This window comes from Corvus cornix, chromosome 6, assembly GCF_000738735.6.
Source record: "Corvus cornix cornix isolate S_Up_H32 chromosome 6, ASM73873v5, whole genome shotgun sequence".
Classification (NCBI taxonomy): domain Eukaryota; kingdom Metazoa; phylum Chordata; class Aves; order Passeriformes; family Corvidae; genus Corvus; species Corvus cornix.
In genome coordinates this window covers 21,619,802-21,637,296 of record NC_046336.1, presented here as the reverse complement: position 1 = coordinate 21,637,296, position 17,495 = coordinate 21,619,802, and the positions used below count along the sequence as shown (strand labels likewise).

General features: G+C 42.0%; 1 protein-coding gene across 2 annotated transcripts in view; it reads left to right on the top strand.

Moving 5' to 3' along the window:
- The window catches only part of DUSP29 (dual specificity phosphatase 29), a 53,875-nt gene that overhangs the window by 9,541 nt on the left and 26,839 nt on the right, over nucleotides 1–17,495 (top strand). The window contains exon 1 of one of the 2 annotated variants that reach the window (XM_010412495.4): nucleotides 16,107–16,360. The exons of the other annotated variant lie outside the window; for it this stretch is intronic. The gene's annotated coding sequence lies outside the window, so the exon portion shown is untranslated. Of the gene's footprint in view, nucleotides 1–16,106; nucleotides 16,361–17,495 lie in introns of those variants that run through there. 2 annotated transcript variants of the gene reach the window in all.

The following is a 17,495-nucleotide window of genomic DNA, read 5'->3' as shown; positions in this document are numbered from 1 at the left end:
ACAGGCCTCTTATTGCCTGCCACAGCAAGGAGATTAGATTTCAGTGAGCATGGTGACTGAACCACTCTTGGCACTTGGGTCTCTTCCACCTTGGTCTGTCTGGGGATTCTTTTTTATTGCAGACCATGCTGAAGCTGTTTTGTGAGTGGTATTTTCAGTTGCCTTACTAACCACTCCCTTCAAGCCTCTGTAACTCAGGCCGTGCCAAGCACTATATTAAAGCACAAGAGGTATATGAAACACAATAGTCAAAAATCTCCATGCATTGAGCCCATCAGGACAGGTCATAATTTCCAGTGAGTTGTTCATCTGGAAACACATGCAGTTGTAGGGCAGAACTTAAAATGAACAACTTGAGGGATTGACTGAGCCTAAAGTTACCCCAGCTGAGGCCTGTTGGCCATTGTGTGACTATTTTAGCCAGCCAGGGCAGGCCACAGATTTCCCTGCCATCCATGACTTGCAGCTGGGATCAGTAAATCTATCTAGAGCTGCAGCCTGCCAGGTAAGCTAGGACAGGGGCAGAGCAGGGCTTCTGGCTCTTGCCACCATTACAGGTGTATAGTAGAAGCTTCCTCTTCGACATGGGAAAAAACTCAACAATAAGAAACAAGAGGTCAGAAACACTGACCCAAAGAGAAAAAAGTAAATATCCAATCCCAGGACCAAAAAAAAATCCCTTTCTAGAAGTGCCTGAACTACTTTGAGTGCTTTGCCTTGCTGTGAAGTTCAGACTGTGAGAGAAGACCCTGTGAGAGGCAGGTCCCCCGATCTCCTTCCAGGTTCTCCACCCTTCAGGAGACAATGTTCCTAAACCCACCATTAGCTCCCCTCTCTGTGAGAGCTGCAGCACCATGGAGGTGGCCTGGCAGGGGCACAGGGGCAGGCTCTGTATTGATGACAATTAAGCCCTAACCTCTGACCCACGTGTCCTGCCCCTGTGCTTACTTAAATAAAAGCCTCTTAAAATTGCAGCTGAAATCAAGGCAGAATGAAAACAATATTGGGGTGGTTCCAGGTATATATTGTGGTATAATTTCAAGATCCAGAGTTGTAAACCACCAGCTCAGCCCAAGAAATCAGGAATAACTCCCTTCCCTGATAGCCACCCTTGCTAACATGAGGTGTTTAGTCCTGGCTGCAGCTGTCCATTTCAGTGCCACTGAGTCAGCTGAAAGAAGCCCTGCAGGTTTGGTGCCTCTGTGGCACTTGCCCAGTACCCTGGTTGAATATTTTCTGCCCAAGCCACATCACTTGAGGCCGCAGGCAGGGTGGAAACAATCGGAACAGCAGAGATATTAATGGGCAGAGTGGCAGTGACACCACTACCGTTTCCATGAACACCTTTACCCGGTGCAGAGCAAATGCTGAGGTTTATTTAAGAACACCTGTCCATTCTGTCCTTATGAAGGAGAAACCTTGAGCACTGTGGTGGACCTGGTATACCTCCCCCACAAAAACCCTGCCAAGGAGGATGGGTGCCTCAGCCCCTTTTTGCAGACAAGACACCTGAAGTTTGCCTAAGCTGCAGCAAGATGTTTGGGGAAAAGCACAACAGGATTGCTCTCCAACCTTCAGAACTGGCAGAAAGCATGAGGGGAGTTTTCTCACATGAGATATCTTGCCTTCGCCATCTTTTCCTCTCAGACTTTCAGCAGTGATACAGAGAATATTACCATGGGCATGTCTGCACTGTGTTATTTATCCTTTGGATTTGCACTTAGGGTTTTATTTGTAAAAAGAAAATGAGACCATAAATCTGCTGTGCAAGGAGCCAAGGGAAGAGAGGACAGAAATTTTCAACAAGTTTCATGCAAAGAGATGGTGCCAAGGACAGGTTTCCCATGGAAAGAAATGCCAGCCAAGATACTGTCCAGGTACTCACCATGTGTAGCTAAGAGCGTCAGCCTTTCTCTCAGGTGCATTGATTCATTCCTCCTTGCACAGGTAGCTTTGGAGTTGCTGCAGCAAGGATGGCTCTCCTATGGGAGCATCTTCATCTGTAGTTTTTGCTTCCAGCACACACAGGACCACTCTTCAGGTACAGCGCCCTAAATAACCCCCCATGCCTGTAAACAAGGGTGGAGGGAAGCGGTCTTGGGACAGACCCTGGTTCTGCATTATACTGCCCTGTTCCAAGTTAGCCCCTGGCTCCAATTCTGCTTTAACCTTGGCACTGCCCACCAAGACCAGGCAACATTCTCCTGCATAGCCCTGATGCCTAGACCAGATCTGCCCAGCTCCTGCCAGCCTCACCAGAATTGCAAAGCGCTGTCAACCGCACTTGCCAGACTTGATCCTCCTCCCATTGTCTTTTGCCCTGTATTTTTCTGATAACAAGGCTATGTGTTACTGTGGAAAGGGGCTTCAAAACAGCTTGTGCTTTGCAAATTTACTTCATAGTCTAAGGTTCAAACAGTATGTGCAGCTCCTGAAGCCAAGTCAAACAGGAATCTAGGGCCTATGGGACTTCCAACATATAAGTTTTCTTTAGGCAACAATTATTTTGCTTAGAAACTAGACCCTTGTTCTGTTGCAGGAGGCTGCAGTTTAATAAAGTCAAACAATTTGCTCTTTGCAATGTACTATTTGCAGTACAAGTATCATTGAGTTACATTGCTCCCCCTCACCACTGCCTCCTGGAACCTCGACTGTTTATATACAGAAAGCACTCTCAGGAAGCACTCCTAAAAATACCAGCAATGTTAGCTGAGGATCTGGCTCTGTCTCTCCTCCGTCTGCTTCTGCCTCCATAACATCCTTCCATTATCTTGATGCTCAACAACCCCAGCTGTTCAAGCAAACTTTTCCCATTTTCATTCTCTAAAAAACTGTCCTTTTCTTTCCTCCTCTGCCAGTAGCCATTCTCTACCCTGCCACAAAGCAGCTTCTGTGATGTTGCCATATCATGTCTTATCTAGTGTTTTCTCATTTGATTACTAAGTTAAAGTGAAGCCCATGACAACTTCCCATCTTTGAGCTCCACCCACTTTTCAGACAACAAGGTGGTGGCAAGTCAGGGTAATAATAGTACCTGAAAATGAATAACATCTTTTACTTTACTTTGTAAAGAGGCATCTGAATACTGCAAAACAAGATGTAGTATTCTCCACAGATTAACTTTTGAAACCACTCTCAGGGAAGTTACTCTGAAGACAAAGGCATCTCCCAGTGGAAATACCATTGCAAATAAAAATATTTTCACAATAGTACAAATAGAAAATCTGCACAGCAAGTCCAGCCAGCTGATAAAAACATCAGTTCTTAAATATCAAACTCAAAAGCAAGACTGGGATTCAGAATGGTTGATGGGCTGAGCCTCCCCTCACACAAAATGTTACTTATCAAGGAATAGGGTCCCGCAGTTGCTGCAGACTGGTTGTTGCCAGTAATCTTCATGACTACAAAGATCTTCCAGCACATTAAGGAGACACCCAGCACAGACAAAGTTCATAGCAGCACAAAGGATCTTTGATGCTTCTGTCTGTCCACACATCAGCCATTGACTTGAATATTTCTCTTCTGTAGGTGTTCAGCAGACAGACGCTAAAAATGAAAGCTCAATAATTCTGCTGTTGTAGTAGACAAGATCTACTCCTGTGGTTATTCACAGTGTAAAACACTTCTGACAGTTGCTGTTCTACAAACCCCTTTCTATGAAAACAAAGTATCTAATTCCTCCTAATTCAATAACAATTATAATTCATCAATCCATCTAATATCAAATATCAAAAATGAAATATTCACAAACATTTACAACCAAAATGATCCATTAAAGCCCTTAGGATTGCTTTTGGAAGATCAACAGCTCTTTGACAAAAATTCCCAAGAAGCACAGAACTGTAAGAAGTGAGAAACTGAAAACTTTTGCACCAACATCATTTAGGTTGCTTGCAATGAATAAATAAATAAATCAGTTCTTTACAAAAACCCCACCCACCATTGGAAAACCATCAGCCGGTGAAGAGTAAGCAAGGAATTATTTGCTCATCTCTAGCGACAATTGGCTGTTACTAGAGTTATTCTGACACATTGTTTTCAAGAACATCTGTTTCCACTCTGACTCCTTTAACTTTCAGATGTGAAAAACAAAAGCTCATTTTCAAGCCATGTCTCCCATCTTCAGTTGGCAACAGTTGCATGATTATGAAGTTATTGTTATGCTGGATGATCTGTTTGTCAGTTTATATTTTCCTATCATATCTATTTTTAGCTATTCATTAGTATTACTCAGAGTCTCTCCTATAAATCTTAAACATTTATGGCACATCTCGACAATTCATCAAATGGAGCCAACCTCCAAGGAAAGGAAACCCAAACCACTTCCCCTACTCAGCTGAATGAGATTCAGATCCTTGTCTTTTAAACTTGAAACTCAACATTTTCCCATCTGCTCTTTATACACAACAGCCCTTTTGCTCTGCACCAGTATTTTATTCTCCATTCATAACTTTTTACTTCCCTCCAGAGGTTTCCTGGTGCTTTTAGTCTGCTGGACTCATAGAAGTCATAGAAGACTTGGATTTTGGAGGGTTTCTCCCCCCACACTCCATTGAAGGGGAAAAATAATCATTCAGCAATGAATGGCCACTTTTCATTACTCATTCACAAGAGAGACACAGCAGGATCCCAGGGCTGGACTCAAAGACAATTTTCTTCGCTATTCTCACTAGAGGGAGAAACATTTTATCAGAGACTATTCAAACTAGGAATATTTGGAAAATTAAATTTATTTTTTGTTCTATTCACTGACTTGCATTTCCAATCCTCTGTGTGTGTATGTGTAACTACCAAAAAGCTGCACAATTTTTGTGGCTATGGCCATGCTTGGAGGTACCAGTACATGTGACTTGGCCAAGTCACCCATGCAGAAAACATTTCTAAAGGGCTCAATCTATAATGGCCAACAACAAGATGCTTTAAAGAAATAATAACCAGAAGATGTACCCTAGCCAAGAGTTTTGCAGAAGGAAAATCTACACTGGTGAAGAAGAACCAGCCGCTTCAGCCAGGCAGCACTTGGCCACAGGGAGAAGCTGCGCCCCAGCTCCTGGATCCTGGGACCAAATACTGTCACAGGCCAGGGGAGATTGCTCTCCTCCTCCTCAGCTGTCCCAGGGAAGTCCCAGCCTTGCACACCCTGCACAGTTGAAGGCTAAGCAACATATTTCTCAGATGAAACTGTTAATTGTCTGTGTGTAATTAGCTGATACCTGACTAGAATACACAACTGATTAAAAATCAGTGACCATCTTTTTCATTTCCTACATACTTGTATTAATCAAAGGAGACATAATATAACAAGAAATGAAAACTGTACCAAGGCAAAGAGTTCTGGCATGCATGTTAGTCTCAGAGTGCTTTTAATTTAAACAGCTCATCTGATGAAGCAGAATAGCAGGATGTGGCTCTTCAGGGAGGTAGGGAGTGCTTGGGAGAAGTCAGTAACACAAAGAAGTATTTAAGATTTTACAACCAAAATTGTTTTCTGTCAATTCACACCATTCTTCAGTTCACCTGTCTTTTCCTACTGTCAGTTTTTGGAAGAAAAAAAAAATTAGTTTATACTCCATTACACCTCCGTGTGGTTATGCACTGGTTTTACCATACTATTAACCTCCAGCAAGTCCTCCAGTTTCTAATCCAGCCTGCTTCACACCAGACATATGTCAACTTACCAGCATCTCTGCTATCCCACTTCCTTTTGGTTAGATGTCAAGTACCAGTGCCATACCAGAATGACTGGCCAGCCATCCAAAAGCATTTTAACAGACAAATACTAATACATCTTTCTCAGGCTGGTCATCCAGTCATCCCAATGCTCAGAAATGCTTGCCTGCCAGTAAAGGCTGGTCTGCTAAAAAATAAAGAAATTAATTTTGGGCTACTTGGGAAAAAAAATCCTAGAAAACCTATATATCCTAGTAGTTGTCCCATGCAATGTATTGGAAGAGCACTTCTGGAACTCTGTGATTATACTGGCAGAACATTGTGCCACAGAATATCAATTTACAGTGTAGAACTGAAATTTTGAAAAGAAAAAAGCAAACTCTGCAGGCACAATGATTCAGAGATGAACGATTACAGCAGCAAACCCAAGCAAGTCAAAGAAAGCACCATCAGCATCCCCTCCCCACTCAAACCACTCTTCCCATGAAAAGAAGTATGCCAAATCCCTTACAGTTCTTTCAAATTAAAACACAAGATTAAACTGAAGATTGACACAAACTACAAGGTTCAAATCCTATCCAGATTTCCCTTAGCACTAGATATTTACAGATCTGGGATCTTAAAAATTTATAACGGCAATAGCAGTCTTGGATCCAGAATCACAGCTAGACTCAGACACATGCATCTACCTGTAGCTACATAAGCAAGAACTGTATTTCTGTGAGCCCCAGATGTTTAGAACTCTTGTATCACACACATATACTCCCTTTCCCATTGTGAGAATGTCTTTATAAAGCATGGGATTTTATTCTTTGTCTTAAAGTTCATAGTTTTCATTATTTTTTTGACAAGCACAATAAACTTAGATTCCTCCTCCTCCTCTTCCCGTGTCAAGGAAAGCTGAGTTTCTCTGGTAGATTTAGGAGTATGTACCATGTTACAAGACATGGAAAAAAGCCTACAAGAGTAGAGTCCTGCCACCTGGCACACCATGTCCTAGAGCTAAAGCAGCTGGGAGCATATGCTGTTTCATTGACTTGGCTATGCCTTATAATGAGCAGTGCCAGGGAAGGATGTATACGTACATATATATTACAGAATCATCAACACCCATGACATTGGGACATTTAAGAAATCTTTTCATTTACCAGTGCCTCCAATCCCTGCTTGGTCAGCTCTGGGAAGTAGCAACCCTCTGTGAGCTGTTGATCACACTAAGATCCCTATTCAAACCAAGATGATTCCCACCAGAAAGCAGAAATTTGACCAGGCCCTGGGTTATCACATACAAACTGATGGAACAAATCTGTGTTTCAATTTGAAGGGGATTGTTTCGTAACAGAGCCATAGCAAATCGATTTTTTTTTTAAACATATGGAGAGACTATACACTAATACTATTTATTCAAGGCTTTAGCCTTTGGATGGCAGATTTAGCTACATTAGCCCATAAGATGCATGAATTGCCCAATTTCGGAGCTATCCTTTTAGCAGTGTTGTATTTACACACTCAGATGAGTGTTCAGCTGCAAAAGCAGAGAAAAAGTTTCATGTCACTAAAAAGTAAAGGTTGTAAGATGAACCACTGCATAGTCCAAAGGAACTCATCTGTAACAATGAAAACATCATTATTTGGTTTAGTAACTAATGGTATAAATATTCCACAGCATCAGGAAACATAACTCAGAAACAGAAAACACTCGCAATCACAGTTCACGCTAGCAGGATGCAAGAACTTGGCCCCCAACACTGCTGGGACCACGAGCTCACAGTATGGGCAGGCACCCAGTGTGTATGCCAAGCCACCCCTCTGTGCCTGCCTTGAGAGCCTCCTCAGGTGCTCCTGCTCAGCCCCACGGCCCTCAGCACACAAATGACAGTCACATAAATGCAGCAGGATCAAGAGAGAGAGACAGGAGAAGGGGGCAGGGCATAGTGGGGAACACAGGAGGACAGAACCCTGAGTCACTCCCATGAGTCGCAGCTCATCTTGTCCAAAGGCCTGAACTCCCACCAGAGCACAGAGATGCTGTGCCCAGGTTGTTCCTTACAACCATTAATATAGACTTGATGCTTTCACTGTCCTGTCATGGCTGCCCAAAGGATTTAGAGTTCAGGCTGAAGACTTTTAGTAATTTCTGCCACAGCAGCATAGCAGGGCTCTAGAGACACTGACGGTATTTATAGCAGCCTGAAAATTGTACCTCTTCTCACCAGCTGAACCAGTTCCCTGAGCTGACTGCTACAGCTAATTGAGAGAAGACTGTCATGTACCATCAGCTAAATTTACTGCTGGTCCTCAAGATCGAGTTGTCCTGACTGCATTGTGACAGCAGTGTCTAAAGGGAGGTCATCTTCATTTCTACATTTTCTCTCTAGGAACAAGAGTTTCTTCTATATCTGCACTGCTAGGTTTCTATTTATAGGCTTGAACCCTGTGATGTAATCTTCCTTTTTGTTTCCAAGGAAACACTATTTGAGGTATTCTACTTTCAAGTTTTTATTCCTTTTGGTCTTCCCCCCCTCCACCTGCTCTCTTCCTCTCTCTTTAAAGAGACAAGTCAATAGGTAAAACCTGTATTTATCCCTGGCATGCCGTGTAGTTCTCTTTCTCTAAAACCAGGCTTATTCATGGCACTAAACATTTCAAGACATTTCAAAAATATGCTTGGCAATAATTTTATGCACTGTTTATACATATGACTTTTCTGATAGCAAATGAGCTATAATTGCATTAGGCAGCAACTCCTCTTGATAACTCATTTTTTTCAAAAACTTAATGTCTGCATCTCAGCTCCAAGTCCTCTTTTCCTCCAAAGATTTTTTTTAAAATCATCTCACTGACCATCCAGCCAGTTTTCCCATGGTTTTACTTCTTAAGTAAGTGATGACCAGACCTGTCCCCTGGCACTCCCTTTCTGGCAGCAAAGCATCTCCTGATGCCTCTTTCCATGCTCCTTTCTGGGCTATGTTCTCAGGTCTGCGGTGGCTTGGAGGTCATTTTCATTCAAGTGAAAATCCTCTACATTCATGTTCTTTTAAAATAATTGGTTGTCACTTCACTGTCTGTAAGTCAGGAAAATGCAGAGGACTGAATCCATAATTTATATTGAAATCAGCATTTGTAACAGCTGAAATAAGGTGTGTTGAAAGGACACTTGCAGAAATGCAGGTGCTTTGGAGTCTTACTGGAAAAGCAGTGGGTCAAGCTAATAACTTGCCTTAAAATTTTCAGCATGCGTTTATGTGTATGGGTCAAAAGATATGGGAGAGACTGGCTGTGTTAACAAGGGACTGTTTTAACACAGCAGAAAAATTAAGAGCAGCAATGCTCATAAATGTAGTTGATTAATTGTGACTGGGAAACCTACTCTCATTTTTATTACTACTGCCTTGTGCCTCTGTGATATAAAAACAATAAATGAGCTGAACTGGTGATATTCTGCTCAAGAGACAACAAAGTAACAGACAAAATTTTTTTAAGGACCACCCACTTCAGAACATAGAAGGGCAGGTAAAATTCCAACCTAAAGATGATGATGTGGACCAAGACCACTCAATAAGAGTTTGTGTGGTGAAGGGGAAAAAAGGTGTTAAAGCACATGATAGATAGATATAAAGTCAACAAACTTACAAATTTTATGCTGTCAAGGAAATTATCAAAGTAAACGTGGAAATTATCTGTAGTCAGCATCTTGCATTTTGGGTCATGTTATAGACTAATATCCATCAATTCCTGTATCAGTTCCAAAAAAGGCCAGGCTCTATTTAAAAGGTATGTGATCTTGATTCAGGGGCAACAAGTCCTTCCACAACATCTCTGACTCGGCCACAGAAAAGGATGTGGAATGGGAAGACTTACATGATCTAGACCTGTGCCAATATATCTGGATTCTTTTCAAAAATTCATCAGAGTGTTTCCTCAAATCCCAAAAATAAGAGTTTCCTACGCTCTGTAATCCTGCTGGAAGCTGGTCCAGGGAGCCACTTGTCTCCTCCTTCTACCTCCAAAGCTTTCACAGTCAGTTTTTTCCCAGAAGACCACAGTTGTTATCAGGCTTCCATATCTCCTAATCTGGCCATGACTTAATAACTTGACACCACCGTCTCCCTCCCTAATGGTTACTCAGACTCAAGAACCTTAGCAAAAATCACATTTGACAGGAATGGGAAAAGTAGCAAGCTTCAGGTGTTTGTCACTAGGTTTTAGTTTATTTCTGAAAAAGAACATTTCTGGTAGCTGAAATGCAGAGCACATTTCATGGTCTGGCAATGCATTCCTTTAGAGATTGTGGCTCTGCAAAAAAAGAGCTTTATCAAGTTTGTTTGCTTCTCAAAGACAATCCTTGGCACTGGACAGGTCCAGTTGGGTCTCAGTAAATCAAAAGCTTATTTGATGTCAGTGAAACTGATGCAACTGCTGTTTTGCTCCAGGTTGTCAGAAAGCATTTTAGTAATCACTTTCAGTCAGAATAGATGCTCAATTGTTCTTTCCTGCTGCAAGGGAGAAAAAAACAGCAGCTTGCTCTTCCTCAATAATTCCCTCATATTTCATTTTTAATCTCTTAAGCAAATTACAAGTGAAGACCTTTGATGTATGCGCCAAACTCATTCATTTCTCAGTACTTGCTGGACTAGAGAGGATCTCCCGTTCTTATGCATGTGGATGATAATAACAACTTCAAAGCCCCCAGGCATGTGTTAGCTCTCCCCAATTTCCTTTCTAAGTATGCATTTCGTGGGTCAACACCAGTTAAGAACCATAAGCAGCTGTACTTGAATGCCATCTATTAAGGCAGCCTTGCTATCTCTCTCATAATGTAACAACTCTATTTCTGCTTTGCAGATCTACTCAGTCTGGATTTTGCATTTTTCCTGAAATGGAGTACCTAATTTCCAGCGTTTATGGTGTTCTCAGCTTAAAATAGTCTGGAACCTGATCAAACTCAGAGCAAAAAGTCACTAAAAGGCACTTGCCCTGAGGTGGTGTGGAGCATTCCTGGTGGATTATGAGGCATTGTTTTGCTGTTGTGGGGTTTTATGATATGAAGTGCACTTGATTACTTCTAGAAGGACGGTAGGTCATAGCCATATGGTACCACAGGACCAGATGTTCCAAGTATAGCAGAACAGCTGCACCTGAGCAGTGGCTGGGCAAACTTCCCCCAAGCTTGCTAAGGAAGAATGAAAAGGGGACATATTTCAAACCAGTTAGTGTTGTAGTTGTCATCATTATTTAGTCTGTCCAACTCATTATCAGAACACTTGGAGGCAAAGAGCATAAGAGTTGAAGAGAATATCATATAGTCACATAAATAAGAAAAACCACCACCAGAGACAATTTACATTGGAAAAAAATAAATAGTTTTGGAAAAGATGTAAAAATTCAGGCTTTCAGCCAAGCTTTATCTAAGGAGGTGGAGTGGGAAGAGTAAACAGATTTTCTCTAGGGCAGAAAATTTATCCTGTAAGTGAGGAGCACAGATTTCATGCAGTTTCCTTTAAGGGGTTTGTTACTGACCACAGTCAGTGGAACAGACGCCAGACCAATGGCACCAGTACGGCAACTCTGGTGTTTCCCCATTTGCCCTACCAGCAAGCCAGAAGCCTGTACCAAGTGGACTCCAAACATCAATCCAGTTTCTGGCTCCCAGCTCTATATAAGTCTAGATTTGGCACTCCATATACTATGAGATTACTCTGACCTGAAACATGCTCACAGCATGTCTGGACAATTTTTCTGATCAGAGTTACATACTAAGTATCTACTATTTTTGTTTATTTTTTTTGGTGTGCTATGCTTAGGAAATAGGTTGGACCACACATTTCTGGAACCTCTACAGCAATACGTTATTAATGATGCAGAGAAGCAGAAGAAAAAAAGCTTCTTATCCCCACGAATAGCAAGAGTAGAAACAGACTGTGGCAGTTTCCCAATTCTCTTGTCAAGAGAATTTGGTGCAATTGTGTGTGTGTTGCTGTGGTAAATTAGGGACAAAACCACCTTGAATTTTGGCAATGCCATTTTCTTTAGTGGTCAGTTTAAACACTAACCAATTGGAGATGCCCCATTTTTGGGCCTCATGAGCACATTGGGATGCCCTGCACAGCACAGAATGAGGTACTCACTGGGTACTCTCACTGCATAGGATTCCTCTGGTAGGTGCTCTCCTTGCAGGGCTTTCTGTTAGCACTGTCTGAGCAACAGGGAAGTCAGCAGTTTGGGGCCCCAGGCTCTCCCTGTTCCCAGTATTCTTTGGTAAGGGGAGGTTACAAGAAAAACCTCATCCTTATTTTCCACATTACTATGCCTTGGGATCTATACTCCATTTCAACACAAATCTCCCAGAACATTTTTTCTGCTGACAGTGAGAGAAAAAGCAGAACAGTGAACAAAATGCCTTTCAGAGCCCTGGCCCCAGCCTCACCCCACAAGCCCAGGGAGCCGTGTTCGGGACTGGGGTCCTTCCTTCCTAACCCCCAGGGAACTTGCTTAGGAACCCACATACTCTCTTACAAACACAGCCACTATGCTGGGCTATTAGCCCTGTCACAGACATAGCAAGAGATGCACCGGTCAGTAAATCTGACTCGTATCAGGTCAAATCCAAATTACCCTCTTGGCAATAATGCCTAAGAAGCTCATAAAACAGTATGTCTACTTGTTACATGACTTGGACAAACAACACCAGCCTTTATCTACAAGAGCATTTGCTTACTGAGTAAAAAAAGAAAACCACAAAACATAAAAAAGTGACATACCACGAATCTATAATTTCTGATGGACCTTTCAGTTTCTCCTATTTTCAGACTTTCAGAAATGATCCTTAATGTGTCAGCTTAAAACATTCAGACACTGAAATCCTTGCTCTGTGAAGCAAAGCTGCCCCTTTGATTTGATTTGCAGAATGGCCTCACAAGTCAACATAATTCTGATTCCCCTGCTGATAGCAGCAACACTACTGACGTCTGGCTGAAATGAAGTAATGAACACAACAGACAGCGCTTATTAAAGAATCAAATAAAACTCTGAATACATCAATCAAAAATAAGCATATAACCAATATTTTCCGGCAATCTGTAGCTGGGAGATGAAGAGGGAAGCACAAACCCAGGCTCAAACAGTAGGTTACTTAGGGCAGCAATTGTCATTTTTGTTTTATGGGTCTGCAGTGCCTGTCTCAGCAGAGCCCTAACCCCGATGGGGGCCATTAAGCAATACTTCAGTACAAAGAGAAATTAAACGAGTAACGCCCAGCGAGATACTCCTGCACGCAAGGTATTGTCAGACAAGTTTTATGTAGTGCTGTATAAATGCCAGTTGACTTCAGCAAGAATCAAGGGCACGCAGCATTTTGTGAGGAGGGTGTAGTCATTTAAAGCATTTCTGCCTATCTGCAGTAATCAAAACAAGTTATAGCCAGGCTACAACTATATGTCTAGTTTGAAGACTGCTTGTCTGTGTGAGACAGAACCATCTGGATTTACTTTACAGTTAACTTTAAATATATATATATATATATATAAGGTTTCTTAACTTTTGCCAAACAACTGGAAACATAATGGTTTCTGCATGCTGTTAGCATCTCAGTACAGCTGCAAATGTCCATTAGGACAATCTTATATAATTATATACTTATTCTTCCCATGAAATTGTTAAAAACCCAGCTTTTCCAAATAAGAGCATATTTTGTAGTGAAGAGGAAATCTTCCAGTTTACCAGGTTGGAATGGGGGAGGGAAGTCTACTAAAGCAGAACTTTATTCAAAGCTTTTTCTTTAAACGAACATAAAAATTTGAAGTCTTAGTGTGTCAGATTTTTCCAACTATAGCTCTAGTGTGGTCTGGCCAGAAATCTACAATTTCTTTCCCTTTTCCTTTTCTTTGTTGAAGAGACTCATTCCTTCTGAGATTTTTTTTTAGGGGAAAAAAAAGCAGCTTTTTCTTTTTTTTATCCTCTTCCCTACCCTTCCCTCTGGATGGGACTTTAGTTTTCATCCTTCCCACAGTTCCATACTCTTGTTCCACAGAAAGTGTCAGTGGCACCTGTGGCCAGTGGGTGACTGCCCTTGGGAGCTGACCCCCGGCAGCAGGGATCTGCACATGGAACACGAACATGCTGGATGCAGGCAAGGCTCCAGGAATGGGGAGTGATCTGCATTTCAAAGCACCACCACCATCAGCTTGGCCAAGATTTTCAGAAATCACCAATAACACAGCACACATCCGTTTTTAGGAGTTCAAGGTAACAATCCAACTTTCCAGAAGACAGGTCCTTACCTCTTCCAAAATAAGAGCCTTCCTCCTGTGTTTTCTATGTGTCCAGGCTCAAAGCACTCCAAGTCATTGGCCACTGTCGAAACATCTCAGCAGCTACGATTTTTTAGTTAACAAAAACAAAACTAATGGAAACACAAACAACTAGTCTCAAAAATTGGACACAATCCTGTGCAATGTGCTCTAAGATGACCCTGAGCAGGGAGGTTGGACCAGATGACCCACTGTGGTTCTTCCAATCTTACCCATTCTGTGACTTTTCCAGGAGGTGAGTGATCTTCTGCACATGTTCTCAGTACCCTACAGAGAGAAGGGAACAAGGGCTCATACTGTTTTGACAGCCATTCAGACAGAAAAATACTTTTTTCACATGCCTTCCTGAAAATAACAATATCACAAAACACTGTAATGCTATTGATCTGACATCAGAAAAACAACCTTGGTCAAAGACAAGCAACAGACCACTGCCCATCCCTCACAGAGCAGCCTCCTCTCACCAGCACTGCCAGTCTGCTGGATCATCTTACCCATGTTACCTATACCAGGTCACCTGCAGGGATAAAGAAACTGCTGCGAGTTTCTATTATATGAGGTCTGTATCTCCTCCTCCACAAAGTTTCTCTGTTATCAGTAAAGAATTAATTTGCACAACAACCTTACAATATAACTTAGAAGGCACAGCAGGTTTCTAGCATCCAAGCTCTTTCTCATTTTAAGAGTGACTATCTGAGTAATTGGCAGGGAGGAGCTTGGCTGCTCTGTAATGCAGAAACTTGGCTGGAGTGATGCTGTTAGCATGAAACAGCAGCAGATCCACTGCCCAGAACTTGAACTGAAACTGTTTATTACTCCACATCTGTACTGCAGCATTAGCCACAGGCCATGACCAAGTCTGGCCCTGGTCCTTCTGGGATGAACTTTTATCTTTTAAACAGACGGGATGACAAAGGCAATTGAAAGGATTTAAAGCAACATTAAAAATAACTGACAGAGTCAGGAATTTGTGTCCCACTGAAAATTAATGGCAACTACTGTGGGACTTGGATACTTTGGAAAAAAAGCTCAGGCCACTTGAATCTTTGGTAGGGCACAGGTATTTGCAGTCACAGAAGACTGTTTCTGCTCTTGCAAGACATGAAAAAGATTCCACAATAGGTCTCCATCAATAGATGCCTGCTTTTTGCAGGCACTGGTGTGACAGTAGAGAGCACTGTGAGCCAGAAAGATAGGCAAGCAGTGCATGCAGGTCTGCTCAGATAGATCATTCCCAGTATGGTCAACTCAACAGGAGGAAAGAGGTCCAGAGACCAAAGGGCTACTTCCAGTACCACATTCTTGCCCTGACTGGTCTTTTTGCCTCTTTTTTCCACTCCCAGGCAGAAGGCAACAGATCTGAAGAATTTCTCTTAAGAAATATCAATGCTCACATGACAGCTAGATCTTAGGTCATTGCAAGCCTAACTCCAGCAGCACCAAAATCTCCTCCTCCTAATGCTGTTATGTGAGTTGCAGCTCTGAGGCAAGGTTTGCTGCAGAACAAATGCCCATGCAGAGGATGTCGTGTACCAGCTCTCATGTGTGATCCCTGAGCCCTTCAGCCCCATGGCCATGAAGGTCACCATTCACAGCAGACAAAGTACTGGAGTGGAAGAGCTGTGACTCTGACACTGGGGGACCCAGCTTTGATCTTCAATGAACCTGGCTGTGACTTACCAAGGAAAGTTTTAGGCTTTCTTCAGCAGGAAGGCATGGAGCTCTTTAGGGAAGTAGAGAATTTTTGAAAGGTTGGAGGGTACACCTCTGCCTCTTTCTGGTGAGCTGTGTTCATGTTACCAGAACTGAGCAGTGCTGAGCAGCACGTCTGTCTCTCAGCAAGGAAAGGCATTTTGTAAGTCAGATAGGTACTGAAAGTGTTGGAGAAAGGCAAGACAAGAGGTAGGGGAACATGGTTTTCTGGTGGTGCACATACAAGAGAAAAGGACCTTGTCAGGATGCTACCTCTCCCATTGCCCATTGTTGTGCCAGTGCCAAATCACTTGTGTATAGCATGACGGGAAACAGCAGTGCAGTGCTCCTCACCCACATGCAGCAGCAAACATAGCACCGGCCTTGACAAGGGGACAACATCAAAGATGAAGTTTGTTTTATTATAGTCAACATGCAGGCATCATGTTATCTTAGTCATACCAAGACTAGGTAACTAAACTGCCAGGTTTAATGTTTCAGGTCACATCAGGGAATAGTTTTACCAGCAGATGTAAAGATCGTCATTTGGAGTGGGTAGCACTCAAGGTCAGAGTCAGCAAATCCTCCTCTAAAAATAGACTCTAGCTGCAAAGTTAGTAAGGTTTCTTTTGTCGTTCTGCCGCACTACACAAGACCCAGTTACCTACAGCACCCACCTAAGCTTACAGGTAAGGCTAAGCAATATACATTTCCTATACTTCTGCTCCTTTTTTCTTCCTTTTATAACCTATTTAGTAAAGCGGGGAGAGGACTGAGAACTGGAAAACTTGCCAAGGTAACTATTAATTTCATAAGCTTGTTGCAGAGAAAAAAAAAATTATTACAGAGTCAAAAAGGTTTTGAAAGTATAATGTATAACTTTAGAAAACCAAATTTGTCGTGTTACAGAAATCACTTTATAAATTAGGAAATTAGGTGCCGAAAGTGTAACTATCTTGGAGATAATTTCAATTTAAAAGTTACGAATGAAAATGCAATTTTTTAAGATTTGTAACATCTGTCCCAAAATATTTTGCCTATTCTTCAATAATTGTTCCACCCTCCAGTCAAATCTAGCTTTTCCAATTGAATTAAAATTCTCTCAGATGATGCTGTGTTTTAAGTTTCTTTGGACACTCTCATAATATTTAATAAAATCTCAGCTTAATCTGTTTTCAATTAACCAGTCCAGTCAACAATAAAGAATGAGGGCAAAAGTAAGTTTTTAAAAAGTCATATGTGGCTTAGAAATTCGCTGAAATAACTGGTTAGTTTTGAATATTCACAGCAGGAGGGTCTGGGAAATAATTGCACAGAGGCTACAATTATTCTGGTTTTAAGCTGTTTAAAGATGACTGCAATAGATGAACTGTTTTACAGTCCATGAATGCTTTAAGCATAAGAACGCAGGGGTAAAATAAAGAAACTGAAGTAAATGAATTTTGATGAAGACTAGGACAGGCATAGGGAACACAGGATTGTACTTTTTGCTTAAGTATCCTTCAGGTACCTGAGGAATCCAGTTTTGAAATTTGCTAAATTCTTTGAGGGATCTTTTAGAGAAATATTTTTTTAAAGACTTCTCCATCACAAGAAGTATTTGTAAAAAATTAACCTTTTTTGCCTAGTGTTAGGGAAAAAACCCCAACCAAACAAAGCAAGACACAACCCCACCCAAGGGACCTTTGCAGCGCCACAGCTCATTGCAGTACCCTGGGGTGCAGCAAGTGTGAGGTTACAGGGGAAGCACGCAGCTCTTCATGGCTGCTGCCAGCCTTTGGAGTCTGAGCAAAACAGCACGGGGTGCCATGTCAGGGAGCACCA